Genomic DNA, 22,563 nt, shown 5'->3' on the forward strand with positions numbered 1-22,563 from the left:
AAGGCATGAGATCTAGTCATAACACAATCAGGAAACAATCCAGTATGTTCCTCTTGTGGCAATTCAGTTTCTTTTACTTCCACTGGTTATTTGAACAGGCTGGGATTCAATACTTCTGAAAAACAAGGTTGCTTCTTAAGATAAAAATTAATTCCTTTATTTGAATCTGTTTCACTGCTCAAGCTACATACTCTCCATTTCCTAAGTCACTGTCTAATCTAAGTCCATATTATGGGACTGGTTTGTAACTTCTGTGTATACCTCCAATTAACAACTTTTCCTTCACTTTGGAAGACAAATTGTATTGTGAGCCAGTGACTGACTTATTTCTTCATTGTTAAGAGATTAAAATCCTATAAATTGCCTTACCAGCAGCACTGTGGCAGATAGAGTGCAGTAGTCCCATAAGGTGATTCAACACCATATTTTCAGGGCAATTAATGATAGACAATCAATCCTGCACTGCCATTAATTTTGCATCCCATGAAAATCATATATTTGAATTAATGTGGTTTGAAATTTGTTGATGATGATGATTTATTGTAACTTGTACACTGCAATGAACAACATGGTAAAATATAGTGAAAAACTTCAACTGTCTCCACCATCTGGCACCACTCAAATATGTCAAGAACAAAAAGAATAAAAAGACAAAGCTGAAAGAAAGTTCTTCTTCGCTCTGCCACCTCTACCATGGGCCTGAGCTCTCAGGCAGCCGAACAACAATACCTGCTCTAACACCTGTCAGTGATGTCACTCTTCAGGCGCCTTCTCTTTGTCGCTGAGCCCACCCCATCAATGGGCCACTGATGCCGGGTCCTGTGCTGGACCCTGGGCTCCGCTGCTGTCATCTCCTCACCAGGAACCCCCAGCTCCAGGCCGACCACAGCTAGAAGCTGCCGCCACCAGCACGCTGATAACCAGGAGTCCTTGTTCTGGGTATATCACAGTCACCAGGCTTGGCAGCCGCCTTTCCAAGTGTCCCGCTCTGGCTGGTCCCCTCCACAATGTCACCCCTTTGCCACCACTGACAGGAAGAAGATGATAAAAAAGAAAGAAGACCAAAAGGCTAAGGAAAGACGAGGAGAAGTAACCATCTAGAATGAGTAGGCCCAGGAGCCCGAATGCTGCCTTCCTTGCTGGTGCTGCCATCTTGAATCCAAATCTTGGATCTTGGATAAAATTTGCATCTTATTATTATAGATTTACTGTATTTCTTTTTAAAGTTATGCAGATACTATGATGAATTCACATTATATTAGTTGCAAGATGCAAAATATAAAGCTATGAATGTGCTTTAGGTGCACAGGGCCAAGAAGTATGGTTATAATTATCGCATGGAAAATTGAACAAAGTGCTTTGATCTCTGAGTCCATATTTACAATAAGGATTTCTATTGTAGGAAGTTTTATGCTAATCATATATTATATCAGATAATTGATTTGAAATGTTATTGTATAGTATTTGCCTGGATTTATGAACAGCCAGTTGAAATGTTTTATGAACAACTGGTATAGCAAGCTCTAATGATTAAGATACATGAGCGGGTGGTGTTCTACAAACATTAGCAGGTGTTACATCTGTGTACTTCATTCTGATGTTCAATCTCAATGCTTTGTTTCTCACGATCATGACCATCCTTTTTTGCCCAGACCCTGACAGGTACCGATTCCATGTGAGTGTGGCATTTGGAGCTGCATTCACTGACCTTGACCATTTGAATGAAGTCATTAAACTTCCTCTACCACCACAGCCAGATCCCCCCACCACTAATCTTCAGGGCTATCTGCTCTTACTGCCATTTGACACCAGAGAAGCTCTTGGTCACCAGATTAAAAACATCTCTCTTTCTTTCCACTTTTGTCATCAAAATCTCTAGTGCAACACTGGAAAACCTTAGAACCCATTTTTCCATGTCATGCCATTTCTCAGCATATGTCAGGTCAGATTCACTTCCTGCATGAATCCGAACCACAATACACAAGTATTTTTAATAGGGGCAGGCTATCATTTCAAAGTGCTAGGAAGTTACAAGTTTAGGCCTCCTGCTGATGACTGCAGCAAATGAGCACTGTAATTAGAGTTGACTGCATGCAGAAATCATGCTAATGAACTGGCAGCACAAAGAAAGTGTATGACCTGCATTTCAAACCATATGCATATGTTAATGGTGAATTGTGATTTCTGTGGCCATTTTTGAGGTCTTTCCAATTTAGCTGTCAACGAATTTGATGTTATCACAAATGAGTTAAATTATCTAATAGCAACCTTCAATTAATGCATTTAATGCTGAGAAAGTTTAAACCATTCAGTTAGTACATTTGCACAAACAATGGAATAACGCTCCGATTATTTAGAATCTTTCAGTCTGTTTTTTTTAAATGTCTTTATGTGAGTGGCAGTTGACTATTTAGTATTGCAAAGAGGTTGTTTTTAAACGCTGAGGAATTACACTAAGAAGTACCAAGCTGTCCAGGGAGAAAGTCTGCTAATAAGAAATGATTAGACAGCTGTAGTTTACAGATCAGCCTTGCCCTTCAGCCACCTTCTAATGAAATGCTGACTGCACGGGCAATATCTACACAACAGGAATGAACTATGTTACTGCTATGCTAACAGGTGGCTATAAATCAGTAGACTCTCTTTCAGGTTTATGAAAGTTACTTTGTGCACACCAGGGATTTATTTTAAGCTAAAACAGACACAAAGTTATACATTATGTTACATACCTGCCATGCCTTTGTTTTTACTGAACATGGTTTAAATTAAGATAGACTGTAATAAGTGTGCTGCTTAATGTAACTCAGTCATCTGCTCTACCATAATTTTACTTTACACAAGGCAACAGAAATTATGGACATAGTCTACTAAGTCATATATAATATAACGTAATGGAGATAATTTCCCTTGTGTGCTAATTTTGACAAAGAGAGGTGCGTAAAAGGAAATTACAGAATTGTCTAGTAGTATTATTCTGAAAGCTGCTTTTATTTTGAGTTGAGTAAATAGAATGTAGAAAAACTAAAATGCATGTGTTAGGTATTCTTAGATTTAGAGAGAATTTTGTCAGAGAAAGGGCAAGATGGCAAGAGCAGTAAAAGAGAATGGTCTAGAAACAGGTAAAGGATGGACAGACGTTGCAGAACCATACCTGGATTTGGTTTACCACAATAAGTATAATGACAGCAAGGAGCAGTGGAATTGAATAAAGAGCAAAAATATTAGTAAAGAAAGGAACAATTTTTGATGGTGTGAGGGAAGGGAGAAAGGAAACACTGTTGGACACCAGTCAGCCACGGGAAGCAGAGGATAGCGTACATGGTTGGTTGGAAGTGCTAGTGGGTAATGTGTATGGTTCTTTCAAACCCAAACTGGCCTAGAGAGTCATCTTTCTTGTCTAACTGGAAGAGTCAAGTATATTGTGCAAGTAATATATAGCTTATTTACTATTTTTAGGTTACATGAATATGATCTATATTATTACAGAGATTGTTCAGAGCACTCTCGCACAGGGCTATCTCTTACACGCTCCTTTTTTACTTTGACCAGATCCCCATGACATCATAGTGGGAGGTATGTATGGCACTCTATCATGTATTTGTGCTTTCAGTGTTATATACAACTATAGGATGATGTGATTCTGAGCAGAAAAAAAGATGTCATGGAATTTTACTTTGGTACGCTTAATGGGATCATTCAATTTTCTTTCTTACCTCAGTCAGATCTTGGTGAGAATATTGCTTAATATAACTCAGTCATCTGCTCTGCCATAATTTTACTTTACATAAGGCAACAGAAATTATGGACATATCCTATTAAGTCACATAAAATATGACATAATGGAGATAATTTCCCTTGTGTGCTAATTTTGACAAAGAGAGGTGGAGGTGCGTAAAAGGAAATTACAAAATTGTCTAGTAGTATTATTCTGAATGTTGCTTTTATTTTGAATTGAGTTAATAGAATGTAGAAAATACTAAAATGCATGTGTTAGATATTCTTAGATTTAGGGAGAATTTTGTCAGAGAACACCATGACCATTTTGCAACTTTTGCAACACGTGAAACATTTAAAGTGAAGAAAGATATATGTTAACTTCATTCCACCCGCATGTATAAAGGGAAAACAGAGAATATAGAGAATAATTGGTATGCATTGGATTTTAACATCCAAACAGCTCACCTTGCTACATAGAAAACATTTCCTAACATTTACTGTTTGGGTGATAATCTTAAATTCACACCTTTTAGTGACTAACTCATGATCCAGTGGAAATGGTTTATCCAGCTCAGCTGACCAAAATTCTTTATAGATTTGAACATTCATCTCAGATCTGCGTTTAGTCAAGTTTCTCAACCTTCTCATTGTAATCTAAGCCTCTTATCCCAAAAATCATCTTTGCAAATCTCTTCTAATGTTGAGTTGGATTTTTGATCAGCAAGGAAGTCAGGGTCATCAGAGGGCTGACATGAAAGTGAAGTTGAGGGCACAAGCAGATCTTACTGGTGGTGAGTGTAGGCTTGAGGAGATAAACAGACTACTACTCCCAATTCTTGTCTTCTTGTGTTCTCTTAAAGACATTGCTAGGTTGTCTAAATTCTAAGGGTGGAACTTAATACTGTCCCCAAGACAAGTTTGGAGAAGGGCAATTTAATTGGAAGAGAGGTTGCTAAGTGGGAGCCCTGCCACCTTTCCATCACTGTGCTGAAAAGCCCAGGGCGGGAAAACATTGGAATGATCTTCCAATCCCAGTGCCAATTCAGGTTCGTCCATGGACTTTCAATGCCCATTTATTGACCTCCCCTCCACTGCTGATAGCATGTAATCAGTTGTGGTGAGAGCATTCACTGCACGGGAAGCTGGACCAGCTAACCAGGGAATTACAGACCAGTGAGTCTCACATCAGTTGTAAGGGAAAACTGTTGGAGAAAGTTCTGAAGGAAAGATTTAATCTCGAATTGAAGAAACAAGATTTGCTCAGAGATAGTCAGCATTACTTTATCAGTGGGAGTTCATACCCAACATATTTGATTGACTTTTTCAAAGAGTGACCAGGTGTGTTGATGAGGATAATGCCGTTGATGTAGCTTGATATATGGATCTGAACAAAGTCTTTGACAAGACCCCACATGGGAAACTTATAGAGAAGGTAAAAACACATGGGATCCAGGGTACCTTGGCAAGCTGGATCCACAATTGGCTAGGAGATAGAAGATGGTGGTTGAAGGCTGTTTGTGTGACTGGAGGCTAGTGTTCAGTAGCATATCACAGGGATCAGTACTGAGTCTCTAATTGCTCATGATCTCTAAAAGATATATTAAAACTGTATTGTGGGGGGATGGGGGTTGCTGGTAAGTAAATTTGCAGATAAGACAAAGATTAGCCAGGTGGTTGACAGTGAGGAAGAAGGTCTTAGGTTACAGGTAGATAGAAACAGATTAGTCAGATGGGCAGATCAGTGGCAGATGGAATTTACCCCCCCCCCCCCCCCCCCCCCCGATTAATGTCGAATAATACACTTTGGAAGAAGTAACAAGATATGGCAGTACTCAATAAATGATAGGATTCTGGGAAGCTCAGAGGAATAGAGGGATTGAATCAGCCATAAAATAACATGCTAGAGATTAGAAGAAGAGTCATGGTACTTGAAATGTTGACTCTGATTCTATCTCCATAAAAGATGCTATACCTTTTGAGTTACTCCAGCATTTCCTGTTTTTATTTCAGACCATCCTCATGCCTATCACAAACGTGTGACTTGTATATAGTTCTATCATTCAGTAAGTTATATCTTGTTATAAGTCAAGATCTTCCTCTCATTAGGACCTCCAAGTGGTTTTCTACTATCACACCAGACGAACCAAGTCCTGTCGATCCCCACCAGAAAAGGGGAGAGTGGCAGTTAAATGACCTCCCAGTGAACAATAGTACTGAGCGCACACGCTACATGATGGGCAGAGTTACAGATTGCAATACTATTCCTGCCTCCACCTCGGGTGCAAATGAGCCATACAAGTGACCTGACCCCTCAAATTTAGGAAGGCTCATCTTGGGTACAGGCTGAAGCAGGGATACATGGCCTGCTTTATTCTATTAAGTCAGAAATTCCATTATTATATCTTCTACCCTTTTACACAATTTTCTATTGGGCTTCCCTTTGCATAATCAGAATCCACAGCATTGATTTTGTTTGCTCTGCTGTGTCTTTGTAATCGACTTTACTGGGGCCAAGAGACAGGCAATAACTCTTTTGTTCCCAAAGCTCTCTGATCTCTGTGCTGTTTTCTGCAGTGTTCTTTAGCAGTATCTTGACATCTGAGCAAATTTTATGCATTTTCTTTCCTAGTGGAGAACAGAAAAACTTTTGGAATGAGCTACCAATCTTTGCCTACCGTATCTTGATTTGTGGCCGAGTAGGAAGAACATAATAAAATTTATCCTCAGTTTATATCTGGATTTCAGGAGGAAGTTAATCTGATAACATCACCAGCTGAGCTGTCGGAGGCCAGTGGAGTGTGAAAGTCTGTAAGAACATGAAACAGAGCCGAAAGGGGTCTAACTTGGGCTTAAACACTGACGATTTAATTGCATTTAATTTCATTCAGTTTACTGTCCTTTCAAAGTAATGAACTTCATCTTACTTCATTTAGATTTTCAGTAAGTCTATTTCAGTGTTGTAAACATGTACTAGATAAGCTTGGTTACAGGTCAGTCAGTTTTAATCTCAGTTCAGAAATGATCATACAGCACAAATAATGGTCACCTGTGCAAATGCAAATTAATCAATGAATGCAAGCATGGTTGAGGTAATGAAGAGGGTTGATGAGGGCAATGTTGTTGATGTGGTGTACATAGACTTTCAAAGGGCATTTGTCACAGTGCTCCACAACAGAGCACTTTTTACTCACTCATGGGATATGGGCATTTCTGGCTGGCCAGCAAGTGTTGCCCATCCCTAGTTGCCCTTGAGAAGGTAGTGATGAGCTGTTTGTTGAAGTGCTTCAGTCCATGTAGACCCACAATGTCATTAGGGAGGGAATTCCCAGGTTTTTGAACCAGCACCACTGAAGGAACAACAATATATTTCTATGTCAGGATGGTGAGTGGCTTGGAATGGAGCAAGATTGTGTTCACATTAAATCTGCTGCCCCTGTCCCTCCCAAATCCAAGGGGGTTTGGAAGGTGTTGTCTGAGGATCTTTGGTGAAGCTCTACAGTACATCTTATAGATAGTAAACACTGTAGCTACTGGAATTCAGTGGTGGAGGGAGTAGATGCTTATGGATGTGGGCTGCTTTTTTCTGGATGGTATCAAGATTCTTGAGTGTTATCGGAGCTGCATCCATCTAGGCAAATGGGCAGTATTCCATCACATTACTGACTTGTGCCTTCTCGATGGTGGAAAGTCTTTTGGAAGTCAGGAGGTGAATTAATTGCGGCAGTATTCCTAGCCTCTGATCTGGCCCTGTAGCCACTGTATTTACATGGTGAGCCCAGTAGGAATATGGATATGAAATTGACTGAGAAGAAAATGCAAAGGTGAATTTTTATTTTGGACTCGATGAAAATTTATCATAGAGTTCCCTTGAAAGTGGCAAATACACTATTAATTGGGTGTACAAGACACAATTTGAAAAGTTGCAGATAATATAAAAGTTGAAAGCATTATGAACCATGAGGACAATAGTGCAGAATTTTAAAAGGATGTTGATGGGTTGGTGGAATGGGTGGACAAGTGGCAGATAAAAGAAGTGTGAAGTGATTCATTTTGATAGGCAGAAGAAACAATGGAAATCTTTCATTCAGCGTGGAATGCATGAGTGACGTCCAAGCAGGTTAAAATGAGCCTTTTAAAAAGATAATTGGACAATTGTTTCAAAAGTAAAAAATAACAATTCAACAAGAAACAGGAAGGCCTTGGTACGAAGTGAATTGCTCCTTTTGAGGGTCAGACTCAATGGGTCAAAGGGCTCTTTTAATGCTGCCATCATTCTATGATTTTATGACTCAAGCTGAGCTGGTAATAGATTAATGAATTGGGTATACATATAATGTAATTAATGTTAAGTACCCATGATGTGGAGGTGCTGGTATTGGGCTGGGGTAGACAAAGTCAGATGTCACATGACACCAGGTTATCATCCAACAGTTTTACTTGAAATCACAAGCTTTTGGAGCGCTACTCCTTCTTCCGGTGAAGCCAAGTTTTATATTATCTGCTCTAAAAGCTTGTGATTTCATATAAACCTGTTGGACAATAACCTGCTGTTGTGTGACCTCTGACTTAATGTTAAGTAGGAGATCTGTTTATGTGTAATTGAATTTGAGGGCAATATTGAGCTAAGTAGTGAGAGATCAGATTTATGCTGAAAGTGGTTAGTGCACTACAGAAAGCCAAAACAGTGTTTGGGGAATTTTATCCTTGTGAGTATTCACGCCTGAAGTAGTTAATCATTGCAATACAGTTAGACATGAGGATTTTTTAAGACCTTTTTTTATCCATAGTTAATATTTGCATGTAGTTTATATGTGAGATTGATTCTTTCTAAGATTTTGTGTGAGTGTGAATTCAGGTTAAGCATATCAGCGTTAAGTTAGACATAGGCAGAAGCCATAAGAGGAAACACTCATGATGTTTATGGAATGTATTGTGTGGCTCTTACAGATCCACAGTTTATGCTTGAACACCACTTGACCATTCTTTATCGCAAAATCAATGAGGATATAGAACCCTCTCGAATGTTCTCTCCCAAAACACAGAGTAAGATAGTTCAGGATGCATGATGAAGGAGAGTAGTCATTGCGTGAAAAAAAGAGGAATAAAGGATCCTGTAGAACACAAATATTTTTTGAAAATGTCTGGTAGATACATAAAGAGTAGGATTCCAGCTGGCAGGTCGTGGGTGAAGTGCAGATCTGTACTTCTGCCTCTGTTAGTATGAAGCCTTGATGATTTTAACTTCTGAGCCATATTTACAATCAAGCTGCTTCTTTGGGCTAGGTTGCAGAGGAGGGATTACAATAATTAAAAAGGGTAAATGTGTTATTTTTCAGATGATGCTTGTGCAGAAGTTCACTGTGTATTGAAATATCCTCATAACTGTATCAGTGGAAATGCAGCCTATTGGCTTTAACATTTAAACCACTGAATTGTATTCTCTTAATCTATCAGCACATTTGTAAAATTGCATTTCCTTATGTCCAAAGTGTCACCAAACACAAGCAATAAACTCAGTGCTCTGAAAAAAGTGTCAGAATGTCAGCTAGAGCTGGAACGGATAAGTCTGTTACCATCCATCAGTAGAAAACCTAACTCAGTGTTTATGGGATTCACTGTGGATCTGCGGGCCACAAAGTGCACTCCATAAACATCACAGGTAGTTTCTAAAATAGTCCATAATTAGTCAAGAGCTAAAGTGGGCAAGGTCTCTTTCTTATTAGTGTATCACCTGATTGTGCACATGACTGTAAAGGTGTATAACTGTGAATACCATGAAAGTTCTCAGGTACAGATGCAAGGTAAATCCAAAGGCAGATTATGATTTTACACTCAGCAACATGTTGCAATCTTTAGCTGGGGGATATAAAGTAAAACTTTGACCATTTATGAACATTTTAAAATTGGTCTCAGAATAAACATTGGACAATATTTAGTACATTCCCCTTAACAAGTGGGTTCTGAGGTGGGGTGGTTTGGGTAGAATTTATGCGACACGAGGTTGCAAGGTGGTGACACACTGCCACCTTCTTGATTTGCTCCCGCTTAGGCTCAAGATGGGAAGATTGAATGGCAACAATTCAGCCCCTTGAACCTGCTCTTACATTTAAAATGATCTTAACTGATCTCATGTCAGCTTCAATTCCACTTCAATTCCTGCCAGCTCTTCATATCCCTTCAACGCATTACTAATTACAAATCTATCTCTTCCTTAAATTTAGTCAATGCATTCTATTGAATTCCACAGATTCACAGCCTTTTGAGAGAAGTAATTCCCCTCATCTCTGTTTTAAATATGCTGCTCCTTATCCTAAAACAATCTCTTATTGTTGTAGATTGTCCTAAATGATGAAATATCCTCTCTATGCCTACTTAGTCAATCCCTTTTAGCATTTGTCTACCTCAATTAGAACACCTTTCATTCTTATATTGTCCTAAACTACTCAATCTGTCCACATAAGAGAAGCCCCTCATCTCTGGAATAAGTCTCATGAACCTGCTCTGAACTGCCTTCAATGCAACTACAGTCCTCCTCAAATAGGAGGACTAAATTTATATGCAATCTCCAGCTGCAGTCTTACTAACACCTCATACAGTTGCAGCAACATTTCCTTACATTTATACTACATTCCTTTCATACTAATTGCTAAAATTCCATTTGCCTTCCTTATTATCTGCTGTACCTGCATACTAATTTTCTGTGATCCATGCACCAAGACACCAGAGCCTTCTGCACTGAAGCACACTGAAGTTTCTCTCCATTTAGATAATAAGTTGCCTTTCTGTTCTTCCAACCAAAATGAATAACTTGATTATTGTCTACGTTAAACTTCATATGCAAAATGTTGGCCTATTCACTTAATCTACATGAGATTGTTACTCCTGTAAAATCTAGCCCATCATTTTGGAACATGTTCGACAGGCAGCTTGAAGTGATTCATAAATTGTATGTATGTGGGCTTTACAGTATAAAACCCTTTGACTTAAAGACTCCAATTTCTGAATTCTTCCTTTATCACAATAGGGTTCATAGCTGTTCTTGACCCAAGAACATGTGAACAACCAGAATTTCCAAATCAGAGTAGAATGTTATCAATATTCAAGAAAGGAGCAGTGAGCATAACACAGGGATTTCTTATCCTTCAAGGTCAAAGCCCTTGTACATTGCCAACACCTTTCTTCTACCCCCTTCCTTATCAGGAAATAGTTCAGATTAATCCAGTTCGCCGGCTTAAAATGAAGATCATCAGGTGTCACCACGTGTCTATAACTAAGCACCAAAAACAAACATTTCACTACCTGAACATTGACACATGCTGTTAGATACAGAGATGTTATACAAACAACATTACTGATTTTAACTGTTAATACAACTATTATGAAACCATTGACCCAACATCCTCAGGAACCACCAAGCAATTAAGAACAAAAAGTGTCAAACAGACTATCATGCTGATCTTTTTAAAATATGGATGTTGTGGGATTGAGCAAAAATCCCCATCATCTAAAATGTGGGCAAGTCCCTGGACTTTTCAAAACTTTTAAAGGTAAAAGGGACAGCTAGGCTGAGCTCTGGGGAAAATATGCAAAAACAAACCATTTTAGAGACAAAAAAAACTGCAGCTGGAATCCAAAGTAGACAAACAGGAGGCTGGAAGAACACAGCAAGCCAGGCAGCATCAGGAGGTGGAGAAGACAATGTTTCGGGTATAACCTTCTTCAGGAATGGAGGTGGGGGTAGGAGGAGCTGTAGATAAATGGGATGGGGGGAAATGGGGGAGGGTTTTGGGTGGGGAGAGGGACAGAGTGGAGACTGGATTCCAACTTACACCTCCACTCCAAGAGACCAATTAACCAAACCTAACATTCTCGACTGAAACTAGCTCGGGCTACTGAACACAGCCTGCACAGATACTGGACATGCAATTACAATCAAAATCCATTTACACATCCTCTTAACTATCAGGATGCCAACTGACTTCAGAAGGAAACGTCAGAAACACATTGGACAACACAGATTTGAAGGGAGATAACGGGGCACGCAGTTTGTATAACTGCTAGTCCTGGTCTGACCCGAGATAGAACTCTTTTTAACAACAAGCTTCTGCAGAAACCGCTTCCCCACAGGCTTCCAGCCCCAACAAACACTTTGGAACCATGAACCACAGAGACCGCAGAGAGAAACTGAGTCAAGAAGCCAAACCAAGGACATCATTGCAACAAAGGACATTGGCGAGGAGAGAAGCCAACCAAGCACTATCCGAACAAGAGCTTCCAGACACAGACCTGTTCTGAACCAAGAGAACCAATGGCAAACACTTCAGCAACTGGACACACTTTAAAACTGTGTTTTCCTCAGTGGTGAGCTGAAACACCCGAGGGACCAAAAGTTCCCAATCTAGTTAGCAGGGAAGGGAAAGCGGGTGGTGACAGCACATGGGTCCCCATAGGTGGGAAGCCTGATTACAGTTTCTTTGATTAAAACTGCTCTTTAGGTTCTAATAGTATTTAACCTGTACCTAATTTAATAGTGTATTTAATTACTGTCCTCTGTAAAGTTAATTATGTCAATTTCACTGTTTATTACATTTGCCTTTGTTTAATGTATTATACTTAGTTTTGTATTTAATAAACAGAGATTATTTTGCCCTGAAACACCTGTCTACGGCCTTCTTCCTTTCCCAGTCCCTGAATAAGTCCAGTGTCTAGAACCAGGAATCTGGGGATGATTCGAACCACCTAAAATCAGCAAATTACTGTTTGCAAACCAGAGCCTTACAATGTTTTGTTCCACAGTTGAGTTGATTGACCAAGTCTGCTAGCAAACATAAACCTTTTCAAAATACATGATTCTTCTTTAAAGATGAGTTGTCATTCTCAGTTCAATCTTCTAAGTTCAGATTTTTTACTTATTTCTTTGAAGCTGACAAACAAGCCTTGAATTATATCCAGTATAGTTAAAACAGATACAATTACTTTATCTAGACCCTTCGGCACTCCTTAGGTCATTAAGTCTTGAGCAGTTCTCCCAAGAGCTGCTTTGTTAAATGTCTCTCCAGAAGATAGTCAAGCTAAACTCTTCGGAAACTATATAGGGAAGTAGCCGTGACCAATCCTAAAATATTACTTTGAAAATGATAATATTCTAAAATTTTGCAGTATTCTCAAAATCTTACAAAATATTAGGCCAGATCAGGCGGTAGAGTCGGAAAGTGTGGTGCTGGAAAAGCACAGCCAGTCAGGCAGCATCCGAGAGGCAGGAGAGTTGACATTTCAAGCATAAGCTCTTCACCAGGAAGAAACATTAATGCATGTTCACATGTAACCAAGGACATTACTCATGCTTGAAAAGTGGACTCTCCTGCTCCTCGGATGATGCCTGATCGGCTGTGCTTTTCCAGCATCACACTTTTCAACTTTGGACTCCAGCATCAGCTGTCCTCTTTTTCTCTTCCTTCCAGATCAGTCCCCTCAGGATCTTAAAAATATTGCCTGATGTCTGCTTGCAGTGTAAAGGTACAGAGGAGGACCTGGTCAATCCAGGGCTCTTGACCATAATAGGATGAATACATTGATTCACCAAGTGTTGTCAGAGCAACAAATGTATATAGGTATGCATGTGTAAGTAAGGTAAAGTCACCATAGTCCCAGGGGACCATTGGGCTGCCCTCCCTTTAGAGAGATATGACTGGTGATGGTTTCATCTGAGGGTCACCATGCCTCAGGCAAGCAACATATTGGAGACCTCAGCCATGCAGGAATAGAACTTGTGTTGCTGGCTGGAGGTCAGTTAGCTCAGATGGCTAGATGGCTGGTTTGAAACATACAGAGTTGCTGACAGCACAAATTTAATTCCTGCAACCAGCTGAGGTTACTCTGACGGACCCCCTTTCTCTGTCATCACCGTGGGAGTGTTGACCCTGCGGCTAAACTGCCACCAGTTGTCTCTCTGTAATGCAGTGTAAGACTATGACTACCTTACCCTTTAATCATGTATAAATTAGTCAGCAAAGTGGCTGTTCTGTCCTTTGAACGTACAGGCACAGAATACAGGAGGAGGAGTAAACCAGTTGGCACCTTGAGCCTGCTTTGTCATTCAGTAAGATTGTGTGTGATCTTATTGGTAGCCTCAAGTTCATACTCCGCTTACTTCCAACAACCTCTGACTCAAAACATGTGGTGCTGGAAAAGCTCAGCCGGTCAGACAGCATCTGAGGAGCTGGAGAGTCGACGTTTCGGGCACAGCCTGACCAGCTGTGCTTTTCCAGCACCACACGTTTTGACTCTGATCCCCAGCATTTGCAGTCCTCACTTTCTCCCAGTTGATAATAACCTCTGACTCCCTGGTTCGTCAAGAATGTAATCCATGTTCATCCACTGCTGGAAAAGCTTAGCAGATCTGGCAGCATCTGCAGAAAAAAAATCAGTTAACGTTTCAGGTCGAGTGAACCTCCCTCAGAAACATTTTCCAGCTCACATCTTTTGGAACCAGGTTTAAATTAAATGTGTTTTGCAGTACCTGATGTAGCAGTGATCTATGATGTTGCAAATGATGTTCCTTGCACTCTATATCCTCATATTTCTCCTCAGAAGACTGCTCCCACTTCCCCAGCTTTTCTGAGTCCACCACACATACTCTCCAGTTGTGGATTATGTGGCACTCTCAGATTGAACTGTACTAAAAGGATCCCCACAGGCCCATCCAGTTATTGGAATCTCATCCTCAGCAGATCTATCATCATCTCCCAGTGGCCCTGGTTGAAGAATGGGCTCCAATGTATCCACGATCAGCCTCAGTAAGGGGATTGAGTAAGGGATGCATTAGCCAGGGTTTCAGAGAGTGATCCTTGTCTGTCAGTATCCTTCCTTGTAAGGCATTCAGCCCTCAATGGTTTATCATAATCCTCCATGCAGTGTGACATGGATGATCCTGCCCCTGGAATGCCTCCACATGTACTTTTGACATCAGGACACTATTCTGATTAATGTAGCACAAGCCAAGTCATGAAAATACAGTAGACAATTATAAATGCATTATGATAACTGATACATTGTCCCCATATTTCCAAGTCAACAAGAAAGACAGCATTGCAGACAACAATATGTTAGCAAATCCTTACAGTTCAAGGTGAGAGGAAATCAGTTTTGCTCCCTTGTGCAGCCTATGTGATTTTGAATTGTTTTTATGCTTTGTGATTAATATCTCCTGTGATTACTTCTGTTCCACAGATATTGTTAAGATCAAATTGTAATGATCAATGACATGGTCAAGATTACTTGTGACCGGGATTCGTATCCCAAACAGTTAGACACTGCATGCAGTTCACTTACAGTGGTCTTTGATTCCAGATATCTTCAACCGATACTGTGTAAGTCAAGAGTGTGGTGCTGGAAAAGCACAACAGGTCAGGCAGCATCCTGAAGGGCTGTTGAAGGACTTTTGCCTGAAACACTGATTTTCCTGCTCCTTGGATACTGTCTGACCCGCTGTGCTTTTCCAGCACCACATTCTTGACTCTAATCTCCAGCATCTGCAGTACTCACTTTCGCCTATATTGTATTAGAGCTTGGTTAATGCAATTGCCTCTGACATTGTTCACAAGTAGAGGCTATGTACTCAATGATTTTCCATTTCCATTGTACATTTATGATTCACGCAAGGATGTGGACTACACAGGTCATACTTGGCACAGTAAATCACAGTCTCAGCCAGGTAATGAAGGACATGTCCTGAATCTTCATTTTCCTTTCTTCCTTGCATTCCCGGTCAAGTCCTTTAGTACTGAACTTCTACACACCTCTTTCACTTACAACTTAATCTCCGATATTACCTCTTGAGTAAATTTCTAAATCCTAGTCATGCCAACCATTGTGCAACAGTGTTTTCCCCACCAACCTCAAACCTATTGAAGCCAGGGTGGTTGTGACTTTCCACCCTTACAGCCATCTCTGCAGAAACCTATGTCCTCCATTGCCATCATCTCCTCCATATGTTGAATTTCCCCTTTTCACAAATAGTGCCACGTCTGCACTCAATGTGCAGTCTCTTAACCCAGAAATGAATCCCAACTTCCTTCCCACAGAAATGTCTCCTGATAACTCCCCTTGACCTTCACTGAGCTGACCACCCCCCCCACCCCGCCCCCAGGACAGGCCTTGGCCCAACCCCTGACCAAATTGAATGATGTTAGACCAGATTTTTGATTGATCTCCAAGCAGCTTTCCAACTGATTTACCATTACTTCACTGGACCTGCAGGATTGCCTGTGGATTTTGATAGCACGGTGTCATACGGTAACAAGTCTACCATTTTGGCTGAAGACTGCTGACAACCAGGTCAAGCTGCCTGGCTTTGTGCTTAACTAAACATCAAGGGAAGTCAGAAGTACTATAACTCTTTAAGTTCTGGTTGAGAGGGCAAAGTGCAAAACAGCAAGGCAAGTAGCTTGAGCTTGCAAGTAGCAACAATGTAAATGAGCACCATGAGGCCGAGCAAGAAGGCTGAAATACAGCCTGATTGTATGCATGAGATGGGTCCGGTCCCTGTGGCAAAGTGTCCTGGCAACAGCATTACATGACTGCATTACAATTAATGCACCATAATGATGGGTACAGGTACACTACAAATTTAGCAGTAAAGTGCAGAACTGTACTGACAGTGAATTAGCGATGTATCATGAAGGTGCAGTGAGGCTGGAACATGTTCAGTGTTAACCTCCGTGAATGGTGGAGTTGCAGCCAGTCTCTGCTCATGGAGAATGCCTTGTGATGTTGGGGGCTGCTTTCCAAGATGTAGGCCTTGATGAGTGGAGTTGCCACATTCCCTCTCTGGTTTTCATGTCAGGAATTGCTGCCATCCAATTTCTCTCCAGCATGTAGGAGAGCAGGAAACTGCAGATCAATGATGCAAGAACAAATAATAAAGACATTGACATATCTGCTATTAGGTCTTTTATTGCTCATTAGTGAGATTCTTGCTTTGCTGTTCAAAATATGGTAGGAAAATTGGACATTTGTCTCTCATCATTGAAAATCTATTCTGCCCATATGTTCCCAAACTGACTGGCCAATACCCACTTCATTCAAGGGGCATGGAAGATGCCCCCAGTGTGTCTAGCCCCATCACCACATTTTAGGAAAGATGAGAAAATTTTGGGGAGAGTGTGGAAAAGGTTTCTGAGAATGATTAGAGGGATGAGGAATGTCAATTATGTGGATACATTGGAGAAACTGGGGTAGTACTCCTGAAGACAAGATTGAAATGAGATTTGCTCCTTGACAATGGACATTATGTGCAATGATTTTGAAAATTACAGGTACTCAGTGTAGTTGTCAAATTATTGCCCATCTCTCATGCTCTGTCAAAAAAATCAGGTCAAACTTTCTATTTTATTTACGTAGTAATATTGTGACGTACTGTAACTGTGCTGAGACATATTCAAACAGGTGTGTGGGTACTGTGGCTTTCCATTTACAGTAGATGTGTAAGAAACTACAGGAATTTCTTCCAGATATATTGGATTTGATTCAAATGACTGTTCCAATCCTTTCTACAATAGCCTCTAGTTGTTTCTGACTTTCTTTAAAAACAATGCCATGCATACAATATGTTCTTGGTTGATATCATAGACATTATATTCTCACTCACCCTGTTTAAGTCATCTTTCTTACAGTACGGTAATAAGCATGCCAGCTTTCTTTCTCAAAACTCTATGACTGTTAGTCATGCAATAATTAACTTTCCTTCAGGCCCTTTGTAATAAGTTATAATGGGTTACTAGGCTTGTGTAACCCTTTCATTGACTGTTTGTCTATGATTATGGAAAGACTCTTAATGGAGGGCTGTTAGCTGATGCAAAGTTGGGGTTTAAGTCTTTACTTTGTTCAATTGTCACTTTCATAAGGCACCCAGAATGCATTCCATTTTCTTTTGTTATGAACCAGACCAAACCATCTCAAAATATTCAGAAGATAGTCTTAACCATAACGTCTTCTTATTTTAAAGGTAAATATGAGGCATTGTGTTCCAGACGCCAATTGATTGGCCAAACTACCAGATTTAAAGCAAAACACATTTCATTTATTCACGATAGTTAGAATTTAACAAAAGGAAGAAGGAATTTGAATAGCTTAATTCATTTGGAAAATTTAACAGAATAATTAACTGCTCCAATATAGTCATATCCCATAAACACAATCTTGGCAAAAGGCAAATTTAGAAGACAGGCTGTATCCCATGCAACTTCAGCTTTTGGCTGTAACCAAGAGAGGGAAATAATGGCTTCCACTTCTTGAAGACCCCAACAGAACTACTGAAAATGAAAACTGAAAATCCTGATTCTATGGGAGATCGACATGACACACTCAGACTGGTTCTACTGTTCCAAGTTTTGACAAAAAAACCAAGGCCTCACAAGCTGTGTACTTTAGTGGCTGTGGTAGATTGCTCTGTACATTTGCCTTAAAATATCAAAACATAGTACACCTCTTACAGCCACAGTATCGTCACTTTGGAAAGATTATGTATTTTATCTCTTGAGGACTTGGGTGAAGAATGAAAGCCTGTGATATAAAGAATTCAAGAAGCTGAGTTTTCCATTGTACACAGCTTGGGAAATCTAGCCTAAGCATTGCCAATTTGCAGAAAACATGAGATGCCACCATGCAAGTTTGGTCTGTAGGTATTTCCACCAAAGTCTTATGGTCAGCCGCCAATTAAGTAGCTAATGCTGGGGTTTCAGATTGACAGTCTATCTCTGGAGAGCTATTGGTCCAATTAAAGGGCTGGTAGATCAGCAGTACCTCTGGAAGCGCTGGTCACTTCTGGGGCAGACACAAAACAATTTCTAAATGATCCAGTACTGGAGGGCAACCCCCTTGGGGATGTCTTTGGGGGCAGCAGAATGGGATGAAAACCTCTGTAGCCCTCTCTTTACTCAAAAAATTCTCCCGTGGAAACTGCTGTGAGGTTGTCAACATTTAGCTGATGGCCTCATGCGGTGGCAGAGAGTCAATCTGCTGTTTGCAAAATGTTTCTGAGGCTTTTACAACGTGCCCTGCTGCCTTGGCTAGCCTTGAGGATCTTTATGTAAGCCATGCCACAGGATGTCATTAAAAACAGTGGTCTGCCCTACAATGTATGAACAGACAGATGTTAGAATGGTGAGGGGAATCAAGCTTTCTCACATAGGGAGGATTTTTGGAGGATGAGTAGAATCCAAATTGGGTTTTTATGGATTCCAAGGCCATGGAAAGATGTGCAAAGCTAGAACAACCTGATTTCAATAAGTTTTGCACAATGCTGCTTCTGCATGACCACCACTGCATTGCTTCACCTCCATTCCCTTCCTCTGGTGGATAACTAGCCTGTCATCCTCTCTTGCCAAGTGACCTCTAAACATGCTTCCTCTATGACCTACGATCACATTGGAAGCAGTGCTTTGTCATACACAGTTGCTCATGAATGCTGCTGCCATGGATAATTCACCTACATGTAGCAGCCTGCAATTTCTAAAGCAAAATCATTCCAGTGTTTGGAATAAAACTGAACCTGTCTAATTGGCAGCCATTGAGAGTTCATTGGATCAATATCCCTTCGGAAAGCCATTGCTGCACTGAAAGCCATTTTCACATAATAATTATTGCAGATTGACCAATTCTCATGAACATTCAATAAAGAATGCACAAAATAGAACATGTAAATCAGGTAAATTATAAGCATCCCAAACTGTTTCCAACCACCACACTATACGTAACATGGGGGTGTGCCATGATTGTTTATGATTGGGGTCAGTACCACCCAAAGTTATGGGACCTTGAGGTTCCACTTTATTGGGAATCTCTTGCACCGGGGTAGGGACGTGACCTTCAGCCTTCAGCCGTTGTTGGAGTCACTATAGCAGGGGATGAGGAAATGCCACTGCTCCTGAGAAATTGGCTTGGGCTGGCATGTGTCCCTCCTTGATCTGGGTGTATGATGGCACCTCCCTGAATCCTTGGGAGGAGGGGGCTCCCGAAAGGAGGGAGGTTCAGGTATCTCATCTTCCTGTCTCTTAGTCTTTGCTGTGTTAAGCCCATGATAGGAGTGATGGACTACAGATCTGAGTGCAGAAGGATCTTATGCATGATGACAGTTTCTGTGCGGTCACTGTCCTTTCCATTGATGAAGCAATGTGTTAAAATTCTGAGGACTTGCTTAGACTCCTCTCTACCATGTATGAATCTGTTCATCTCTAAGTGCTGACACATCTCCGCTATACGTCCCCCTAGGCTCTGCTGCATGCCCAGCAAGCTTCTAGTGCTGGCTCATCTTTAGCATGGTGCTTAGCAAGGGCTTGATGTCTAGCCACACTCTGATCTTTGGGGCATCTGTATGTGACATCTTCTCTCCATTATTGGGATGTGTCTCTGGTCTTGTGCACTGTATTTACACGTGTCCTCTCCGTGGATCATGTGGATGTGTTTGAGCTGGTGGAGATCCTTGCTCCAACTCCATCTTCTGTCCTCACATCGATCCCTCTTTCACTCGTCCACACTCCATTTGGAACCCTGCATATGAAACAAAAAGCTCACTTAAATTAGTGGAGTGACGTTGAATCTGATGCCATTCACCATTTGATTTCTTGGAATCTCCTAATCTCCGAATGTTGCTTTATTTTGGACCTCTTGATATAAGAACACAACAGAATTTCATCATTTTATCAATGGAAATAATCAGTCTCAATATGTAATCAGGACCAGCAATGCTGCTTTCTGTCAGTTGGACCAGTTCTTAAAGCCACTGGTTTCTTACTCAAACCCTATTCATGGCTGCTTGAAACACGTTCCAGAGTAATGTTATAAGAAGGTAGAAAGTTAGTGTTCTTTTAAACTTTCCTGTGAGTGTTATCAGTCATATTTTATTTTTATTGTGATTTGCCAATTAAGCAGAAATTGGCAACTGAAAAGGAGCTGTCCACATCTGATGGTCCATCATCAAACAAAATGGTGTTCTTAGCATATTGAACTAACAATTGAGCCCATGCAGCAATCATTTAACTAATCTGCTGCTGAATGATTCCAATACTTTTTATTTTAGGCAGTATGATGTCGGAACAACAGTTTGTTTTTCATTAATGCACTTTAGCAATTTTAAGTAATGATCAACAGCTGGTGCATACTTTACAAGGAGTTTATTCCATTCTCAATCCTTTTATCATCTTCAATAAGTGCAACCGAGATGGATGCTGTTTTTACAGAAAGTGACTTCATAATGTTGGCTGAGAGCAAAAGATTTAGAATTCCTTGTCATGTATATTTGAATTAAAAACATTATTTAGACCTGCAATATTTATCACAATATTGATCATTAAATTAAAAGTCATGATATTTTTGATAATGATCCCGTGAAGTGAACTCCACTCTCCCCTTTTCAATGCTGTCTGATTTTCTGGGGATCAGCTGCCAACATATATTGTTTTAAGCTCACTGATTTCATCAGAGATCTTGAATGCATTACGTTCTCCCAGTTTCTCTGCTTCTATCACATCTGTTTTGACAAATGAAATCCATACTAACATTTCTGCCTTCTGCTTTCAATTGTTGATGGGGCCCTCCACCATGACAGAGAAGTATTACAGTGCAGAAGTAGGCCATTCAGCCCATCATGCCTTCACTGGTTGTCTTATCTAGTCCAGCTCTATTACCTAGTGCCAATCTCCTACCTTTTCCTTATATCCAAAACAAATGCTCTCTTCAATGCCTCACTTGAACCTGCTCCACCACATTTCCAGCGCATTCCATACCCTAACAACTTGCTGTGTGAAAAGGCTTTCTCTCACATCACCTTTGCTTAGTTTGCATCATTTTAAATCCATGCCCTCTTGTTCTTGTTTCTTTCAAAAGTGGAAACAGTTTCACCCTATCTATCCTTCTATCACCTCTCAGACTTTTTCTCTCTCAGAAGAAAAGTCCCAATTTCTTTAACATATCCTTACAGCTGAGGTTTCTCATGCCGGGAACCATTCTAGTACATCGCTTCTGCACTATCTGCAATTAATTTGCACCCTTCTGATGAGGTACACAATATTCCAACAGAGGTCTAACATTTGTCAAGTACAAATTCAGCATGACCTCTTGCTCTTGGACCTCTATGTCCCTATTAATAAAATGGAGAATTCTGTATGATTTATTTACTGTTCTCTCCACCTGTCCTGCCACCTTCAGTGTGCAGATATACACCCAGGTCCCTCAGCTCCTGCACCCACTTTAGAATGTACTCTCTTAGTTCTTCAGTTCTGCAGAAGAGTCTGACCAGACTCAAAACTGTAACACTATTTCTACCCCACAGATGCTGCCAGATCTGCTGAACTTCTCCAACATTCTGTACGTTTGTTTCAGTTTTCCAACATACACCAGATTTCGGTTTGGTTATTTTATAAGTCTTCTTTACAAAAGCAATACTTCTGGAGAGAGAAAAAAGGAGCAGCACTTCATAAGTCTGTTCCAGTTTAACAGTGTCTGTTATTTCCTTTCTCGCCTATTTAACAAGTGGTCCACTGAAAAAAAACTTACTGATTGTACATTCTAAAGGGGCTTTATTTGTTCATGCTTGCTGCTGGTATTGTTTCAGAATAGGTCATTTAAATTTGATATCCCATCAGAAATATTTGAAAAGTCTCAGGGTGGTGTGATGAGTAGGTGATGGGGTCTTTCACATTCCCCTGGGGTTGCTTGTCTGTCTTCACTCCAAGTTTGTAAAATACAAAGTTGTAATATGTAGAAGCTTGGCTGGTATCATCTGTATCCTTTGTCTGTGTGGGGTTGCAGAGTAAAAGCCAGTCAAGTGAAAAAAATTTAAAATTATAT

General features: G+C 40.4%; 2 long non-coding RNA genes across 2 annotated transcripts in view; one reads left to right on the top strand and one right to left on the bottom strand.

Moving 5' to 3' along the window:
• LOC148149801 (uncharacterized) overlaps nt 1–22,563 on the top strand; it is a 116,115-nt gene that overhangs the window by 87,971 nt on the left and 5,581 nt on the right. The window lies entirely within an intron of this gene.
• The window catches only part of LOC148149802 (uncharacterized), a 57,672-nt gene continuing 53,864 nt past the window's right edge, over nt 18,756–22,563 (bottom strand). Inside the window, exon 3 of the long non-coding RNA XR_015757364.1 lies at nt 18,756–20,265. This is a non-coding gene — a long non-coding RNA (uncharacterized LOC148149802). The remainder of the gene's footprint in view (nt 20,266–22,563) is intronic.

Source organism: Chiloscyllium plagiosum, unplaced genomic scaffold (genome assembly GCF_037043375.1).
Source record: "Chiloscyllium plagiosum isolate Xiang-an unplaced genomic scaffold, Cpla_swu_hap1 HiC_scaffold_6, whole genome shotgun sequence".
NCBI classification, from domain to species: domain Eukaryota; kingdom Metazoa; phylum Chordata; class Chondrichthyes; order Orectolobiformes; family Hemiscylliidae; genus Chiloscyllium; species Chiloscyllium plagiosum.